The sequence below is a fragment of the Melanostigma gelatinosum genome (genome assembly GCF_949748355.1).
Source record: "Melanostigma gelatinosum genome assembly, chromosome: 4".
Taxonomy (NCBI): Eukaryota; Metazoa; Chordata; class Actinopteri; order Perciformes; family Zoarcidae; genus Melanostigma; species Melanostigma gelatinosum.
In genome coordinates, this window is record NC_136637.1 from 17,208,890 (window position 1) to 17,217,854 (window position 8,965).

Consider the following 8,965-nt stretch of genomic DNA (forward strand, 5'->3'; position numbering starts at 1 on the left):
GCTGCCCCAACAACAACTGCTGCCCCAACAACAACAACTGCTGCCCCAACAACAACTGCTGCCCCAACAACAACAACTGCAGCCCCAAATACAACTGTTGCCCCAACAACAACAACTGCTGCCCCAACAACTGCTTCCCCAACAACAACTGCTGCCCCAACAACAACAACTGCTGCCCCAACAACAACTGCTTCCCCAACAACAACTGCTGCCCCAACAACAACAACTGCAGCCCCAAATACAACTGTTGCCCCAACAACAACTGCAGCTCCAAGAACAACTGCTGCCCCAACAACAACTGCTGCCCCAACAACAACAACTGCAGCCCCAAATACAACTGTTGCCCCAACAACAACTGCAGCTCCAAGAACAACTGCTGCCCCAACAACAACTGCTGCCCCAACAACAACTGCAGCCCCAACAACAACTGCAGCCCCAACAACTGCTGCCCCAACAACAACTGCACCCCTAACAACAACAACTGCAGCTCCAACAACAACTGCTGCCCCAACAACAACTGCTGCCCCAACAACAACTGCTGCCCCAACAACAACAACTGCTGCCCCAACAACAACTGCTTCCCCAACAACAACTGCTGCCCCAACAACAACTGCAGCCCCAAATACAACTGTTGCCCCAACAACAACAACTGCTGCCCCAACAACAACTGCTTCCCCAACAACAACTGCTGCCCCAACAACAACAACTGCAGCCCCAAATACAACTGTTGCCCCAACAACAACTGCAGCTCCAAGAACAACTGCTGCCCCAACAACAACTGCTGCCCCAACAACAACTGCAGCCCCAACAACAACTGCAGCCCCAACAACTGCTGCCCCAACAACAACTGCACCCCTAACAACAACAACTGCAGCTCCAACAACAACTGCTGCCCCAACAACAACTGCTGCCCCAACAACAACTGCTGCCCCAACAACAACAACTGCTGCCCCAACAACAACTGCTTCCCCAACAACAACTGCTGCCCCAACAACAACAACTGCAGCCCCAAATACAACTGTTGCCCCAACAACAACTGCAGCTCCAAGAACAACTGCTGCCCCAACAACAACTGCTGCCCCAACAACAACAACTGCAGCCCCAAATACAACTGTTGCCCCAACAACAACTGCAGCTCCAAGAACAACTGCTGCCCCAACAACAACTGCTGCCCCAACAACAACTGCAGCCCCAACAACAACTGCAGCCCCAACAACTGCTGCCCCAACAACAACTGCACCCCTAACAACAACAACTGCAGCTCCAACAACAACTGCTGCCCCAACAACAAGTGCTGCCCCAACAACAACAACTGCTGCCCCAACAACAACTGCTTCCCCAACAACAACTGCTGCCCCAACAACAACAACTGCAGCCCCAAATACAACTGTTGCCCCAACAACAACTGCAGCTCCAAGAACAACTGCTGCAGCCCTAACAACAACAACTGCTGCCACAACAACTCCAGCCCCGACAATAACTGCAGCCCCAACAACAACTGCTGCCCCAACAACAACTGCAGCCCCAACAACAACTGCAGCCCCAACAACAACTGCAGCCCCAACAACAACTGCAGCACCAACAACAACTACAGCCCCAACAACAACTGCAGCCCCAACAACAACTGCAGCCCCAACTACAACTGCTGCCCCAAGAACAACTGCTGCCCCAACAACAACTGCTGCCCCAACAACAACTGCAGCCCCAACAACAACTGCTGCCCCAACAACAACTGCTGCCCCAACAACAACAACTGCTGCCCCAACAACAACTGCTGCCCCAACAACAACTGCTGCCCCAACAACAACAACTGCAGCCCCAAATACAACTGTTGCCCCAACAACAACTGCTGCCCCAACAACAACTGCTCCCCCAACAACAACTGCTGCCCCAACAACAACAACTGCTGCCCCAACAACAACTGCTTCCCCAACAACAACTGCTGCCCCAACAACAACAACTGCAGCCCCAAATACAACTGTTGCCCCAACAACAACTGCAGCTCCAAGAACAACTGCTGCCCCAACAACAACTGCTGCCCCAACAACAACAACTGCAGCCCCAAATACAATTGTTGCCCCAACAACAACTGCAGCTCCAAGAACAACTGCTGCCCCAACAACAACTGCTGCCCCAACAACAACTGCAGCCCCAACAACAACTGCAGCCCCAACAACTGCTGCCCCAACAACAACTGCACCCCTAACAACAACAACTGCAGCTCCAACAACAACTGCTGCCCCAACAACAACTGCTGCCCCAACAACAACTGCTGCCCCAACAACAACAACTGCTGCCCCAACAACAACTGCTTCCCCAACAACAACTGCTGCCCCAACAACAACAACTGCAGCCCCAAATACAACTGTTGCCCCAACAACAACAACTGCTGCCCCAACAACAACTGCTTCCCCAACAACAACTGCTGCCCCAACAACAACAACTGCAGCCCCAAATACAACTGTTGCCCCAACAACAACTGCAGCTCCAAGAACAACTGCTGCCCCAACAACAACTGCTGCCCCAACAACAACTGCTGCCCCAACAACAACTGCTTCCCCAACAACAACTGCTGCCCCAACAACAACAACTGCAGCCCCAAATACAACTGTTGCCCCAACAACAACTGCAGCTCCAAGAACAACTGCTGCCCCAACAACAACTGCTGCCCCAACAACAACTGCAGCCCCAACAACAACTGCAGCCCCAACAACTGCTGCCCCAACAACAACTGCACCCCTAACAACAACAACTGCAGCTCCAACAACAACTGCTGCCCCAACAACAACTGCTGCCCCAACAACAACTGCTGCCCCAACAACAACAACTGCTGCCCCAACAACAACTGCTTCCCCAACAACAACTGCTGCCCCAACAACAACAACTGCAGCCCCAAATACAACTGTTGCCCCAACAACAACAACTGCTGCCCCAACAACAACTGCTTCCCCAACAACAACTGCTGCCCCAACAACAACAACTGCAGCCCCAAATACAACTGTTGCCCCAACAACAACTGCAGCTCCAAGAACAACTGCTGCCCCAACAACAACTGCTGCCCCAACAACAACTGCAGCCCCAACAACAACTGCAGCCCCAACAACTGCTGCCCCAACAACAACTGCACCCCTAACAACAACAACTGCAGCTCCAACAACAACTGCTGCCCCAACAACAACTGCTGCCCCAACAACAACTGCTGCCCCAACAACAACAACTGCTGCCCCAACAACAACTGCTTCCCCAACAACAACTGCTGCCCCAACAACAACAACTGCAGCCCCAAATACAACTGTTGCCCCAACAACAACAACTGCTGCCCCAACAACAACTGCTTCCCCAACAACAACTGCTGCCCCAACAACAACAACTGCAGCCCCAAATACAACTGTTGCCCCAACAACAACTGCAGCTCCAAGAACAACTGCTGCCCCAACAACAACTGCTGCCCCAACAACAACTGCAGCCCCAACAACAACTGCAGCCCCAACAACTGCTGCCCCAACAACAACTGCACCCCTAACAACAACAACTGCAGCTCCAACAACTGCTGCCCCAACAACAACTGCTGCCCCAACAACAACTGCTGCCCCAACAACAACAACTGCTGCCCCAACAACAACTGCTTCCCCAACAACAACTGCTGCCCCAACAACAACAACTGCAGCCCCAAATACTACTGTTGCCCCAACAACAACTGCAGCTCCAAGAACAACTGCTGCCCCAACAACAACTGCTGCCCCAACAACAACAACTGCAGCCCCAAATACAACTGTTGCCCCAACAACAACTGCAGCTCCAAGAACAACTGCTGCCCCAACAACAACTGCTGCCCCAACAACAACTGCAGCCCCAACAACAACTGCAGCCCCAACAACTGCTGCCCCAACAACTCCAGCCCCGACAATAACTGCAGCCCCAACAACAACTGCTGCCCCAACAACAACTGCAGCCCCAACAACAACTGCAGCCCCAACAACAACTACAGCCCCAACAACAACTGCAGCCCTAACAACAACAACTGCTGCCCCAACAACAACTCCAGCCCCGACAACAACTGCTGCCCCAACAACAACTGCTGCCCCAACAACAACTGCTTCCCCAACAACAACTGCTGCCCCAACAACAACTGCAGCCCCAACAACAACAGCTGCCCCAACAACAACTGCAGCCCCAACAACAACTGCTGCCCCAACAACAACTGCAGCCCAAACAACAACTACAGCCCCAACAACAACTGCAGCCCTAACAACAACAACTGCTGCCACAACAACAACTCCAGCCCCGACAATAACTGCAACCCCAACAACAACTGCTGCCCCAACAACAACTGCAGCCCCAACAACAACTGCAGCCCCAACAACAACTGCAGCCCTAACAACAACAACTGCTGCCCCAACAACAAATCCAGCCCCGACAACAACTGCTGCCCCAACAACAACTGCTGCCCCAACAACAACTGCTTCCCCAACAACAACTGCTGCCCCAACAACAACTGCAGCCCCAACAACAACAGCTGCCCCAACAACAACTGCAGCCCCAACAACAACTGCTGCCCAAACAACAACTGCAGCCCCAACAACAACTACAGCCCCAACAACAACTGCAGCCCTAACAACAACTTCATCCCTAACAACAACTGCAGCCCCAACAACAACTACAGCCCCAACAACAACTGCAGCCCCAACAACAACAGCTGCCCCAACAACAACAGCTTCCCCAACAACAACTGCAGCCCCAACAACAACTGCTGCCCCAACAACTGCTTCCCCAACAACAACTGCTGCCCCAACAACAACTGCTGCCCCAACAACAACTGCAGCCCCAACAACAACAGCTGACCCAACAACAACTGCAGCTCCAACAACAACTGCTGCCCCAACAACAACTGCAGCCCCAACAACAACTACAGCCCCAACAACAACTGCAGCCCTAACAACAACAACTGCTGCCCCAACAACAACTCCAGCCCCGACAATAACTGCAGCCCCAACAACAACTGCTGCCCCAACAACTGCAGCCCCAACAACAACTGCTACCCCAACAACAACTGCAGCCCCAACAACTGCTGCCCCAACAACAACTGCACCCCTAACAACAACAACTGCAGCTCCAACAACAACTGCTGCCCCAACAACAACTGCTGCCCCAACAACAACTGCTGCCCCAACAACAACAACTGCTGCCCCAACAACAACTGCTTCCCCAACAACAACTGCTGCCCCAACAACAACAACTGCAGCCCCAAATACAACTGTTGCCCCAACAACAACTGCAGCTCCAAGAACAACTGCTGCCCCAACAACAACTGCTGCCCCAACAACAACTGCTGCCCCAACAACAACTGCACCCCTAACAACAACAACTGCAGCTCCAACAACAACTGCTGCCCCAACAACAACTGCTGCCCCAACAACAACTGCTGCCCCAACAACAACAACTGCTGCCCCAACAACAACTGCTTCCCCAACAACAACTGCTGCCCCAACAACAACAACTGCAGCCCCAAATACAACTGTTGCCCCAACAACAACTGCAGCTCCAAGAACAACTGCTGCCCCAACAACAACTGCTGCCCCAACAACAACTGCTGCCCCAACAACAACAACTGCAGCCCCAAATACAACTGTTGCCCCAACAACAACTGCAGCTCCAAGAACAACTGCTGCCCCAACAACAACTGCTGCCCCAACAACAACTGCAGCCCCAACAACAACTGCAGCCCCAACAACTGCTGCCCCAACAACAACTGCACCCCTAACAACAACAACTGCAGCTCCAACAACAACTGCTGCCCCAACAACAACTGCTGCCCCAACAACAACTGCTGCCCCAACAACAACAACTGCTGCCCCAACAACAACTGCTTCCCCAACAACAACTGCTGCCCCAACAACAACAACTGCAGCCCCAAATACAACTGTTGCCCCAACAACAACAACTGCTGCCCCAACAACAACTGCTTCCCCAACAACAACTGCTGCCCCAACAACAACAACTGCAGCCCCAAATACAACTGTTGCCCCAACAACAACTGCAGCTCCAAGAACAACTGCTGCCCCAACAACAACTGCTGCCCCAACAACAACTGCAGCCCCAACAACAACTGCTGCCCCAACAACAACAACTGCAGCCCCAAATACAACTGTTGCCCCAACAACAACTGCAGCTCCAAGAACAACTGCTGCCCCAACAACAACTGCTGCCCCAACAACAACTGCTGCCCCAACAACAACTGCTGCCCCAACAACAACAACTGCAGCCCCAAATACAACTGTTGCCCCAACAACAACTGCAGCTCCAAGAACAACTGCTGCCCCAACAACAACTGCTGCCCCAACAACAACTGCAGCCCCAACAACAACTGCTGCCCCAACAACAACAACTGCAGCCCCAAATACAACTGTTGCCCCAACAACAACTGCAGCTCCAAGAACAACTGCTGCCCCAACAACAACTGCACCCCTAACAACAACAACTGCAGCTCCAACAACAACTGCTGCCCCAACAACAACTGCTGCCCCAACAACAACTGCTGCCCCAACAACAACAACTGCTGCCCCAACAACAACTGCTTCCCCAACAACAACTGCTGCCCCAACAACAACAACTGCAGCCCCAAATACAACTGTTGCCCCAACAACAACTGCAGCTCCAAGAACAACTGCTGCCCCAACAACAACTGCTGCCCCAACAACAACTGCAGCCCCAACAACAACTGCAGCCCCAACAACTGCTGCCCCAACAACAACTGCACCCCTAACAACAACAACTGCAGCTCCAACAACAACTGCTGCCCCAACAACAACAACTGCTGCCCCAACAACAACTGCTTCCCCAACAACAACTGCTGCCCCAACAACAACAACTGCAGCCCCAAATACAACTGTTGCCCCAACAACAACTGCAGCTCCAAGAACAACTGCTGCCCCAACAACAACTGCTGCCCCAACAACAACTGCTGCCCCAACAACAACAACTGCAGCCCCAAATACAACTGTTGCCCCAACAACAACTGCAGCTCCAAGAACAACTGCTGCCCCAACAACAACTGCTGCCCCAACAACAACTGCAGCCCCAACAACAACTGCAGCCCCAACAACTGCTGCCCCAACAACAACTGCACCCCTAACAACAACAACTGCAGCTCCAACAACAACTGCTACCCCAACAACAACTGCTGCCCCAACAACAACTGCTGCCCCAACAACAACAACTGCTGCCCCAACAACAACTGCTTCCTCAACAACAACTGCTGCCCCAACAACAACAACTGCAGCCCCAAATACAACTGTTGCCCCAACAACAACTGCAGCTCCAAGAACAACTGCTGCCCCAACAACAACTGCTGCCACAACAACAACTGCAGCCCCAACAACAACTGCAGCCCCAACAACTGCTGCCCCAACAACAACTGCACCCCTAACAACAACAACTGCTGCCCCAACAACAACAACTGCTTCCCCAACAACAACTGCAGCCCCAACAACAACTGCTGCCCCAACAACAACAGCTGCCCCAACAACAACTGCTGCCCCAACAACAACTGCAGCCCCAACAACAACTGCTGCCCCAACAACAACTGCTTCCCCAACAACAAATGCTGCCCCAACAACAACTGCTGCCCCAACAACAACTGCAGCCCCAACAACAACAGCTGCCCCAACAACAACTGCAGCCCCAACAACAACTGCAGCCCCAACAACAACTGCAGCCCCAACAACAACTGCTTCCCCAACAACAACTGCAGCCCCAACAACAACTGCTGCCCCAACAACAACTGCTTCCCCAACAACAACTGCTTCCCCAACAACAACTGCAGCCCCAACAACAACTGCTTCCCCAACAACAACTGCAGCCCCAACAACAACAACTGCTGCCCCAACAACAACTGCTTCCCCAACAACAACTTCAGCCCCAACAACAACTGCAGCCCCAACAACAACTGCTGCCCCAACAACAACTGCTGCCCCAACAACAACAACTGCTGCCCCAACAACAACTGCTTCCCCAACAACAACTGCTGCCCCAACAACAACAACTGCAGCCCCAAATACAACTGTTGCCCCAACAACAACAACTGCTGCCCCAACAACAACTGCTTCCCCAACAACAACTGCTGCCCCAACAACAACAACTGCAGCCCCAAATACAACTGTTGCCCCAACAACAACTGCAGCTCCAAGAACAACTGCTGCCCCAACAACAACTGCTGCCCCAACAACAACTGCAGCCCCAACAACAACTGCAGCCCCAACAACTGCTGCCCCAACAACAACTGCACCCCTAACAACAACAACTGCAGCTCCAACAACAACTGCTGCCCCAACAACAACTGCTGCCCCAACAACAACTGCTGCCCCAACAACAACAACTGCTGCCCCAACAACAACTGCTTCCCCAACAACAACTGCTGCCCCAACAACAACAACTGCAGCCCCAAATACAACTGTTGCCCCAACAACAACTGCAGCTCCAAGAACAACTGCTGCCCCAACAACAACTGCTGCCCCAACAACAACTGCTGCCCCAACAACAACTGCACCCCTAACAACAACAACTGCAGCTCCAACAACAACTGCTGCCCCAACAACAACTGCTGCCCCAACAACAACTGCTGCCCCAACAACAACAACTGCTGCCCCAACAACAACTGCTTCCCCAACAACAACTGCTGCCCCAACAACAACAACTGCAGCCCCAAATACAACTGTTGCCCCAACAACAACTGCAGCTCCAAGAACAACTGCTGCCCCAACAACAACTGCTGCCCCAACAACAACTGCTGCCCCAACAACAACAACTGCAGCCCCAAATACAACTGTTGCCCCAACAACAACTGCAGCTCCAAGAACAACTGCTGCCCCAACAACAACTGCTGCCCCAACAACAACTGCAGCCCCAACAACAACTGCAGCCCCAACAACTGCTGCCCCAACAACAACTGCACCCCTAACAACAACAA